Consider the following 11896-nt stretch of genomic DNA (forward strand, 5'->3'; position numbering starts at 1 on the left):
GACATTTGAGTGTGACCGTTTTTTAATTTGTCACCTCTTCCTAAGCGCCATCACCATTGACATCTGTTGAGGCACTCCACACACAGCCACCTCACTACTCCCACCACCAAAAGCCCTGAAAGAATCCTACCTGCCATGTCAGGCAGAGTGCCATAAATATTAGCCCAAGCTGTAGCAAAGTTCCTGTAAATGAAGATTAAAGGAAACTACTTTGCAATTGGCTAAGTTGAGGAGTTCATGTTCCTGCTAATGCCATAAATCAACTCATGCCAACTGTGCTGTTAGTGACTACTTAATTAACAGCTTGTTCTGCCACTTGAGAGAGGGTCACTAAGGACAAGACCTAAAACAGTGTAAAATTTCTACCTACTTCCATATGCATGTACTCATATTAGTGAAAATAATTACTGAGATAGCATTAAACACTTTTCAAAAGTTAAAAAGAGCATTTTTACTCTGTGAGCATATTTATTGTCTCCCCTCTGTGGTATATTGTGTGCATTATTATATGTAGCAATATAATAGAGCCAGGGTCTCCTGTAAGAAATGGGAATATTTTTATAGTATCACTGACTTCTACATTTGGTTTTTTAACTATATGAAATATATTCAAGGTTTAGATAATACACATTTCAGTGCAAAGAATAGATTATAGCAAGAATAATTCAATTAGAATAAATCAGCACATTTTAACATGATTAATATAATCTTTCATTAAGGTTTTCCTGAATATTTTTTCAACAGTGAGAAAAGGAGCATTTACTATGTGTATAAATCACTGATAAATATAAATTATAGACAGGGGAGAAATTAAATTACTATAAGGAATCCTGGAAAATGCTTATGAGAGATGATTGTCCATATACTCTATCAAAATTAGTTGAGTTGTACTACACAGTCTCATTAGTCAAGTTGCATTTATATTTGAAATGTATCTATTTTTAAAAAGGAGTTTATGCTTTAAATGGTTAAATTATGATCTCAAAGTTATAAAATTGTGTTTCCTTAACCACGAAGCCTTACTAGACTGGCATTTCAGAACTAGCATTTCAAATTTAGAATAGCTAGGAAAGAAAGTAGATTGAACTCATGAAGCTACTTCTGATCTTAATCTGTGAATTTTGAAAACTGGCCTGGTTAATATCAGGGCCAGCAAATACTGGAACATCTGATTTCTAAATTTTAGGGTAAAGAAAACAAATTTAAAAAGTCAAATCAATATGATTCTACAGAATTTTATTTACCAACATATTTACCAACACTAAAATTAGAATTTATTTTGTACAGGTGAAAATTTAAAAAGTGGAAGGATATAATACTGTAGGAACCCACTGGTTTTTTTAGTCAGATTTCTCTGCTCTAAAGCAAATACCATCAATCATTAACCATATCATCTTTACTAAGTTAGTTCATTCTGTTTCTTTAAAAGAGGAGGAAAATTGACATAGTGAGACAACTACGAGCTCTACAAATGTAGATCCTATGGTTTCATCATAATTTAACTTAAGCAAGATGCAATAGCTAGTGATTGATGGTTTCAGGTTTAGAACAGAGGGAAAAATCCAAGATTCTTTCTCCTCTAGGTATGTTATGTTAATTATACCAAATAAGACACCAATGGAAGTGCTGCATGGAATTTTTAAGGATACCTGTAAAGAGTAAAGAGAGTATTTTTCTCAATATTTTCTTTACTTCTACTGGTTTGAGTGCAGACACTGTGGCTTAGATAGAAGCATCTATCTTGGACCATGAAGTATGTTTGGGGGAAAAAGTAACCCTTACTAAGTAATGAGACTTGTGAAACCTCATAATTCCAGTGTCTCTGCCAGCAAAGATATGCCAATTTGTTCAATTAATATTAATTCCCAGTTTATTCTTCTTTCCATTAAATGAGAGTAAAAGACTCTATTTTATATTGACATGAGTCAGGGACTACAGGGGATAAAAGAAACTTTTATCACAGGCCATGCTAAATGGCACCTTCAGAATATTAGTGCATTATCATCACTAGAAGTGAGAGAATGAAAACAGAATAAAGTAGGTATAGCATATTAAGATGTTTTTCCAAGCTGGGTACTACTGGCTACAAGCCTAGCTACACAGGAGGCTGAGACATGAGAAGTGTGGTTCAGAGTCAGCCCAGACAGAGAACTCTAAAGATTTATTATCTTCAATTAACCAAACAGAAGCAGAAGAGATAGCATGGCTCGCCTTGAATAGGGTCAGTCGTGAACAAGACTTAAAAACAATGGGAAGCATTTGTAAGGAAATGGAAAGACTTAGAAAAAATCATATTAAGTGAAGTAAGCCAGATTCAAAGGAACATAGGCTCAATGGTTTCCCTCATTTGTCATAATCAGTAAAACCTTGGGCTCTCCTAGCAGAGATTTGCAATAGAGCAAAACCTAGATACATAAGGCCATACAGTATGATGCTAAATGAAAGGACCTCTAAGATATAGAAACAAAAGCCATATAATGAGTGATTGTTGTCCTTAATGTACTATATTTTCTCTCATCTCTTTTGCTGTCCCTTGGTCATCTCATATTCTTACAGTATCTCACTTTGTTATCTGATATATTGGATAAATATGTATTTGGTTATTTGAAATTGAATAGGGAAGCGGGGAAAACAAGATGAGGGGTGGGGGTGGGGGGAGAGGAAAATGGGGACCAAGACATGAGAAAGGGTATCAATGTATGTGAATCAATGCACCTTCTATCTGGTGAATATAATGTAACCCTTCAATTAATTACAATAAAAATATATGGAAAAAAAATGGGAAAAAGGAAAAAAATAGTCTCCCCAGAAATCACAAGTCATTTCCACTCACATTTAATGTGCTAAGACACATGGCCACCCTATGTTCAAGGGCATGAGAAGCTGAATCCTACACGATCTATGGAAAGAGAAGAATCAAAAATCTACCACAAGGTATACGAGGAGAAAATCTTACACCTTTTCAATCCATTGTTATTCTGTGTTAGCTACTCAGAATTTGAGCAAATCTGAACAAAAACCCTAAGGCTACTAACCAAGGTTAAAGGAGATGGAATGCAATAGGGACCAGATATATACACATTGGTGCAGCATCACAGGGTGGAAGTGAGCTGCCACATTACCATTTCTGCAACATTGTATTGAAGTATTTGTAGATGAAGTACCACATGTGAGGAATGCATTTCCACTCCTGCTCCATATATTTGATATCACTCCAGTCAAAAAAGAAACATTGTCTATGCATTAAATGTGACAAAAGTAGAATGCAAAAGTAATGTTTGGCAGTTTGAATGTTGGCAGGAATGTGGGGTGTAAAGAAGGCCTCCCACCGGAGCTGTCAGTGCTTCCCGGCTGGTACATCTCAGGAGCCTATTTCAGAAGAGCACGATGAAGTAGCTTCTTCTGTGCCAGATGCAGTACCTCCAAGAACTTCCAGACCCAGTTTCAAAGAAAGATGCCTTACTCAGGTGACTTTTTCAATTTTGCAAAGAGGAATCAATGCCTGCAAAATGTCCTCAACATATCTTCATACTCCTCTGTCGACGCAAGATCAACTGATTTCATGACAAGGTCTTAACATCTTGGCAAAAAGTTAAAATTCTACATCCATTTAATCAGTGCTTTCAGATTCAAAATTTAAAGTGAGAAAAGGAATCACATCGCTTCTTCCTTCCTTGTATTTAGCTCCTGTAGCATCATTAATTTTTCTGTTCTTATGATTAACTTTTATTTTTGTAACAAAGTGGTAAAAAGATAACATGAAAAGAAAATCCACACACATTATATTCTTTGTAATGACCAAAACTTTATTTTCCCTCATATAACTCTTTGCAATATGTTTCATCCATTGTGGAACACAGTTACCCACAGAAATCCAAAATGATGTCCCTAAAAAGAAAATCAGACTGTGTATGATTCATCCTTGTTTAAAATTTTAAAATGGAATTACATACAAATTAAACTAGTTTCCCAGTTTTTCATATAATGGACTATAACACACTTTACTGATGATGACACTTTTGTCAACAGTACCAATACAAACCATTAATGGTTTAAAGTAGTTACATAATAAGTTAGTTCCTTTAAAGCAACTGATTCTTTATAATATTCATCCTAAAGGGATGGATGAGAGAATTCCAGTTTATAATCTTTGTGCATGGTCACATATGAATTTATTGTCACACAACATAAATACCAGGAGACTAGAATTCAAAAAAATGCGATGAGACATTGTTTTCCTTGTTTTATGGTGTTAAACCAGTGAGTGAAAGGAACTCCACTCTCCAGTAAGATGCATTAGATCACCGAGAGTTCAGCCCTCAGACTGTCACAGCTGAATAGAACCTGGTGGGTTATAAAATTTGTGTTTAAAAAGATGCCATGAACCTCTGCAAGCAAGGAGAATGACTTCATAAACAAAAATTCCAGAAAGTATATGTAACTTCTTCAAGGTAAGACGATGCAGACCAGCAGTTCCTTATCTCTCTGGGGCATATGGAAATCCTATATGTAAGGGGATTATACTGATCCCAGCATAGGGACATCCCATCAGAAGGTCCCTAATGAGGAAAACAGATTCCACCAACATTTGAAACAGGAACAAGATAGGAATTCTAAAGTTTTAATACTATTGGAAAAGTTATTGGAAGAGAATATGAATTACTAGACCACATTAAGATAAAGATACCACAATTTCTGGAGTTGCAATGAACGAATAATGTGATATGAAATCTGTTATGAAAGGAAGCAGGGAGAGGAAGAGAGAACAATGGAAAGTGAATAATAATGTAAGTGAGTCTGTTGGTGGGAGTGCAAACTCGTTCAACCACTATGGAAAGCAGTATGCCAGTTACTCAAAAGACTAAACATAGAACTCCCCTATGACCCAGCAATTCCACTACTTGGCATTTACCCAATCGTCCAGAAACAAGGACATACTAAATCCACTAGCACAACTGTGTTCATTGCAGCACTATTTACCATAGCAAAGATATGGAACCAACCCAGATGTCCCTCAGTTGATGAGTGTATCAACAAGATGTGGAATTCTATGCTGCTGTCAGAAAGAAAGACATCGCCCCATTTGTAAGGAAATAGAAAGGCTTACAAAAAATCATATTAAGTGAAGTAAGCCAGACTCAAAGGAACATAGGCTCAATGGTTTCCCTCATTTGTCATAATCAGTAGAAACCTTGGGCTCTCCTAGCAGAGATTTACCATAGAACAAAATCTAGATACATAAGGCCATATAGTATGACGCAAAATGTAAGGATTCCAGGATATAGAAAGAAAAGCCATATAATGAGTGATTGTTGTCCTTAATGTACTATGTTATCTCTCATCTCTTTTGGTGTCACTTGGTTATCTCATATTGTTAAGATATTTCACCTTGTTATCTGACATGTTGTATATATGCTTAATTAGTTATTTGAAATTGGATAGGGAAGGGGAAAAATCAAGATGAGTGGGGGGAGGGAGGGAGGGAAATGGGACCATCACATGAGAAAGGGTATCAATGTATGTGAAGTAATGCACCTTCTATCTGGTGAATATAATGTAACCCTCTATTAATTACATTAAAAATATATGAAAAAAATAATGTGAGTGAGTGTATGTGTCTAGGGTATGTGGTGTGTGTGTGTGTGTGTGTGTGTGTGTGTGTGTGTGTGTAGATAACACAAAGAATCTTGCTGAATACTGTTTTACAATGGGGAATAGACTGTGGGACAGAGAAAACAACAGAGAAATTAATATGAGTAAATTATGATCTATGCATATGCAAAATACAATGGTGCAACCCTCTGTATAACTAATACACAGTTTTAAATAAGGAAAATTGAATGATGTGAAAGCAAAATAGGCCATGCTAGGAGAGAGACTAGCCAGAGGAGAGAGGGGCAACAGAGCAGGTGAATGAGGGTGCATATGGTTAAAATCTTTTATAAGCATGTATGTAAATAATGAAACCAGTTGAAATATTATTAAGAGTGAGGATAACAGAATGACCAAGAGAATTTTAATTATAGTACTTTTGTATATGTTTGAAATTATCATAAGGAATGACCCCTGTAAAGCAAATCAGTAAATGTAATAAACTTTCATTTAGCATCATACTATATGGCCTTATGTGGATCTCTAGGATATAGAAACATAAGCCATGTAATGAATGATTGTTGTCCTTAAGGTACTATGTTATCTCTCATCTCTTTTGCTGTCCCTTGGTTATCTCATATTGTTACAGTATCTCACTCTGTTAGCTGATATACCGGATATATTTGTATTTGATTATTTGAAATTGGATAGGGAAGTGGGGAAAACAAGATGGGAGTGGGGGGAGGGAAATGGGGACCAAGACATGTGAAAGGGTATCAATGTATGTGAATTAATGCACCTTCAACCTGGCAAATAGCATGTAGCCCTTCTATTAATTACAATAAAAATATATTAAAAAAATAAAGAACATGAGTCACATCAGGATATTGATTGGATACTCAAATAAAATCAGTGTATACATTTTACTTCTTCCAAATATCCAAATAAGGTTTTAGATGGATTTTAAAAAATGCTAATAAACTGATCAAGAGGCAATGTACTTCTAAACTGCATCTCTTTTGTACAACTACATTAAGATAATAAAAATGTATTTTAAAATAATTAAGTAGAGAGACAGCCAACCAACTGGGAAAACATATTTACCAATAATACATCTGACAAATGCTTAATATCCAGTATCTACAGGGAACTCAAGAAATGAATCCTCCCCAAACCTAACAAACCATTCACTAAAAGGGCAAGGGAACTAAAGAGAGACTTATCAGAAGAAGAGATTAAAATGGCAGAAAAGCATATGAGAAAATGTTCATCATCTATGGTCATAAAGGAAATGCAAATAAAATCAACCCTAAGATACCACCTTACCCCAACAAGAATGGCCAAGATTTTGAACTCAGACAATAACAGTTGCTGGCGGGGTTGTGAAGAAAAAGGAACCCTACTACACTGCTGGTGGGATTGTAAACTAGTTCAGCCACTCTGGAAAGCAGTGTGGAGGTTTCTTAAAGAACTGAAAATTGACCTTCCCTACTATCCCACCATACCACTTCTGGGCATCTAACCTGAACATCATAGCCCAGGATATGATAAGGACACCTGCCCAGCTATGTTTATCTCTGCACTATTCACAATAGTCAGGTGATGGAAACAATCTAGATGCCCTACTGCAGATGAATAGATAGAGAAAATGTGGTGTGTATATATATATATATATATATATATATATATATATATACAATGGAATTCTACATAGCCAAAAGACAAGATAAAATAATGGCATTTGCAAGGAAGTGTATGAATCTAGAGAGAATCATGTTGAGTGAGACAAGTCAAGACCAAGGAAAGAAGGTGCATGGTATCCTTAATATGTGGCTATTAGATCCAAACAGTACAAGAGTGAGGACTCAATACTTGCAAACCCAATGCTATAGACATGGTACTGGAAATATAAACACAACTACATAGACATAAAAACTTACGGCTCTATAGACATAATGTTTTATTACATAGATTATTATGTATCTATGATATACAAACCCTCAGCCTAATTTTGATTATGTTCTAAAAACTAAGTGCCAGTGATTATATACAGAGCTTCCCTTCTTGAACACGTGTTTGTTAAACACGTCATTTGAAATATGATGTAAAAGTCAATGTTAATAAATTCTTTAATTTAAAAAAATAATGTTAATGAAATAAGAAGCACGTTAAAACCATCTGCTTATAAGGGAAATTAGAAAGAAAGGATGAACAGAACATCAAAAAAATGGCCCAGCCAGGTGCTAGTGGCTCACACTTATAATCCTAGTTACTAAAGAGGCTGGGACCTGAAGGTCTCAATTCTAAGCCAAGTTGCGTAGGAAAGTCCATGAGACTCTTATCTACAATTAACCACGAGAAAACCGGAAGTGGTGTTGTGGTGCAAAGTGGTAAGGCGCTATGCTCACTTTGACTAGATATCTAGGGACACCACCAGTCCCTGAGTTCAAGTCCCACAACCAGAAGGAGGAGGAGGAGGAGGAGGAGGAGGAGGAGGGAGCAGCCAGAAATAGAGCTGTGGCTCAAATGGTAGAGATTGTAAAGTACTAGCCTTGAGCAAAAGAGCTAAAGGACTCTACTTAGCTCTTGAGTTCATACCCTAGAACTAACACACACACACACACACACACACACACACACACACACGCTCTCCCTTAAGTTTCTTCTGGTTGAATTGTGTACAATTATGAAGAGACCACCAAATAAAGTAAAGCTGCTTTACACAGAGTCATTGACACAAGTGAACCTCAAGACAGACAGTTGTGCCCACTGCTCTCAGAGTTACAGGCAAGCAGAAATATTAGCAGAATGCGGAGATCTTAAAGTTGGAGGCTTGGAGAGAAATTTCTTCACCAATTCCTGACAAGGAAAAGAATTCAATAATAGATAGTACTTCATGATTTACTCCAGATACTCATGATTGATTTAAGTCTATGTAATTCAGTTAATAGATCTCATAGTTCTATCCATCTTTTTTGTATTGCTTTGCTATTTTCTAGCTACCTTATTTTTACCCCAAACAGCTACTATCCATGTTCTTGGGTCATATTATATACTAATAAAGGATTATAGATCTTAGGGAACTTGGTCTCCCCATACTTCCCCCCCCACCATGCACTTTAACCAGCCTTTGATTCAGGGCGTGTATATGGTATGCTCACCTTGCATTGGGAGACAGCCCTAAGGCATTACTGTAGGACTGTGGATATCCATGTAGCCTTTTATTTATTTGTGTTGGTTTCACCAAAAATCTTTTCCCACAGACAATTCTCAAATCCATGTTTCTCTCCATTTTAGCTTAAGGAAGGCCAACCTACAGGGCATACAAACACAGGGCATTTAAAAAAAAAGTTGAATATCGTATGATGACTTTGGTAAAGCCTAAAAGGATTAGTGAAGTTCAAAGTCCATGAGAAATTAATATAATAGATTGAGGGCACTACTCCATCTGACACAGTATACTTAACCAAAGTCATTAAAAATGATTATACTTGAGAAATATTTTAGTTAAACTTATTATAAATTAATGTTCAAGCCATGTATGTGTACATATACATATATATATGAATGAGGAATCACATGTGTTATTGAATGAATGTATGTATTATATAATGATTAAATCATTTTAGCACATCTAGATTCTTTTTCAAGTAAGTACCTAGAAATCAGTTTTCTGAAATACAAACATCAAGAGAGACAGCAATTTTTTCAGTCCCTGAGAGAAATTAGAAGCTTACTTTTTGTAGATGGTTTCTCTGATTGTAAACTATTTGCCTCCTGTCACAAAAATGCTAGGAAGCTGGGCTTTTTCCTTTGGGTAGATTCAAGTGGCTGCATAAGTAACCTATGTTTTTCTTCTTATCTCCAGTTAAAAATCATCTCTCACTTTTTGTCAGTACAGACTTCCCTCATCTTTTATACCTGTGTAGTATCTTTGGGGAAAAAAAGTGTTTTTACAATAGAAAATGAAAAGACCTCCCATATCCATTGATTTGTTGAATCAATACTGTGAAAATGGCTCTAGCACCAAAGCCATCTGTAGATTCTATGCAACACTCCTCAAAATCCCCAAGTCATTTTTTTTTGCCAGTCTTGGGCTTGGACTCAGGGCCTGAGCACTGTTCTTGGACTTTCTCAAGGCTAGAGCTCTACCACTTGAGCCTCAGAACCACTACCAGCTTTTTTTCTATGTATGTGGTACCGAGGAATTGAATCCGGGTATTCGTGCATGGTAGGCAAGCACTCTACCACTAGGCCAAACTCCCGGCCCCCCAAGTCATTTTATCCAAAAAAAACCCCCTAACATTAATATATAAACAAAAAAGTCAATGAGTAGTGAATATAATCATAAATGTAAAGACCAATGCTGGATATTCCATGGTACCACACTTCCAGATTATATTGTCAACAGATCCTCTGTATACCATACTAACACAATAGCATGGTTCTGCAATCTAAGCAGACATAAAGACTAAGGGAACAGAGTCAAAGTCCCAGAAATAAAACCCATACAACTACATCCAGGCCAAAATAATTCTTGAGAAAAATTAGAACACCAAAAGTATTAAAAAGCTGGGCAATTGCATTATATTTAATCTTTTTAATTCACTGTATTCCAAAGACTCTGAAATTAATATGGGAAAACAGGTAGGTGTACAGTTGAGCAAAATAGCTTCTCACTCTTTTGATGAATGGCAACCTCTTTGTACAACTTCTTAAATATAACAAAAATATAAAAAATATAAATGTAACTACATAGACATAAAAACCTGACTCTATAGACATTTTTTATTACATAGATTATTATGTATCTATGATATACAAACCCTTAGCCTAATTTTGATTATGTTCTAAAAACTAAGTGCCAGTGATTGTGTATAGAGATTCCCTTCTTGAACACTCATTTGTTAAGCATGTCATTTGAATATGATGTAAAAATCAGTGTTAATAAATTCTTTAAAAAATAAAAATAAAATAAAATTGGAAAAAACCTTCAGGACTGATGTCATCTTTAAAAATACAACAAACCATCAAACAAAAACAGACAAAACAGACAAATGTTGAGAGTTGAAGAGACTTGCCCCTGACTTGCCCTCATTATCAAGTGATAGAGCTTGGGAATAAAGCCAAGATCTTCAGGCCTATTAGATAGTGTCAGGGCTACCAAAAGCCACAAAACCCTACCAGGTGATTGGCAGTGGGCATAATTTTGCTCTTCCATGATCTTTGCTGAGTTTCCCTTACATGCCTATTATACTACATGTTCCTGACATAATTAGGACAAGTCTGGAGTTTACTGAGTGTCACTGCGGAGGAGCGACTGGAAACCACACCATTAGGCTCGGTGCCCAAGTAGAGGATGATTTCCATTCGGTGTCAGGGCCATTCATCTCAGTCCAACCAGCCCACGGGCAGCGCAGTGCCCGCAGTGTACCTCCTCAATTGCCAAACAAGCTATCACAGCCATCCCTCCAGCCGGCCATCTCTGGACTTCTCTCTTACCTCCATCAACAGCTGGGTCCCCAAGATGCTGCTACGGGTCTTAGAAGTGGAGTACCCTGGCTTTGAAATCCCACCTCATCCAGTCCTTCTGAGGACCAAGATTTTGCCCCTCCTACGTCTTCTCCTAGTACAGCCAGCCTCCTCTTCTTGGCTAACCATAGTCCTCCTTGCTTTCCCCACCAGCTCACTTCTCATTCACTTTCTCTGGTTCTGAACAGCACGGTTGGCCGTTGGCTATAGTTCTCTGCCAAAATCAGTGCTCAGAACGTCGCTTTAATTCTTTCTAGCATGCAGCGTCTCTGTGGTGTGATGGGCCTGAATGGAAAATACGTGCATATTCTGACAGGTTTTGGATTTGTGTGCAGCCTTCTGTCCTTCCAGTTTGCTGTTGCTGGGAAAGGCAGTGTCCTGAAAAACCCCTCTTTAGAGAGGCCATTAGCATGGTATTAATGAAAGAGAATGCTTAATGCAGAGAGAAAGTGAGATTGTGGGGGTTGGCGGACCTGGGGTGTGCCTTTGGGTGAAGAGAATGTGCCTTCAGCTACAGCTCCTTTCTCTATAGATCTTTGATTCCTCACTTGAGTAAGTTAAGCCTGTCTTCTACAGGATCTTCAGTGCATGTATAGTGATACCGAAACTTAAGCTGTTCTTGGTAGGCCGAACCCACATAGCCCTTCTAGATCTTAGTGGGCAAAGCCCACTAAGCTTTCAGTCTTCCTATCAAGCAATCCCTACCAGTGCTACAGCTGCATGGTTGCCTTGCTACCACTGTAGGCTTCTCAGGTTCTTGTCTCAGGAATAA

At 36.9% G+C, this 11896-nt stretch overlaps 1 long non-coding RNA gene across 1 annotated transcript; it reads right to left on the minus strand.

Annotated features, from left to right (window-relative positions):
- Positions 1 to 3813: 3813 nt before the first annotated feature.
- Positions 3814 to 11309, minus strand: LOC150058976 (uncharacterized). The gene is made up of 3 exons (XR_016536575.1): positions 11169 to 11309; positions 8754 to 8905; positions 3814 to 3888 (listed from the first exon to the last, which is right to left on the minus strand). It is a non-coding gene; the product is annotated as an uncharacterized LOC150058976 (long non-coding RNA).
- Between the last annotated feature and the right edge of the window lie 587 nt (positions 11310 to 11896).

The sequence above is a fragment of the Megascapheus bottae genome, chromosome 9 (genome assembly GCF_031878675.1).
Source record: "Megascapheus bottae isolate mThoBot1 chromosome 9, mThoBot2.hap1, whole genome shotgun sequence".
NCBI lineage: Eukaryota > Metazoa > Chordata > Mammalia > Rodentia > Geomyidae > Megascapheus > Megascapheus bottae.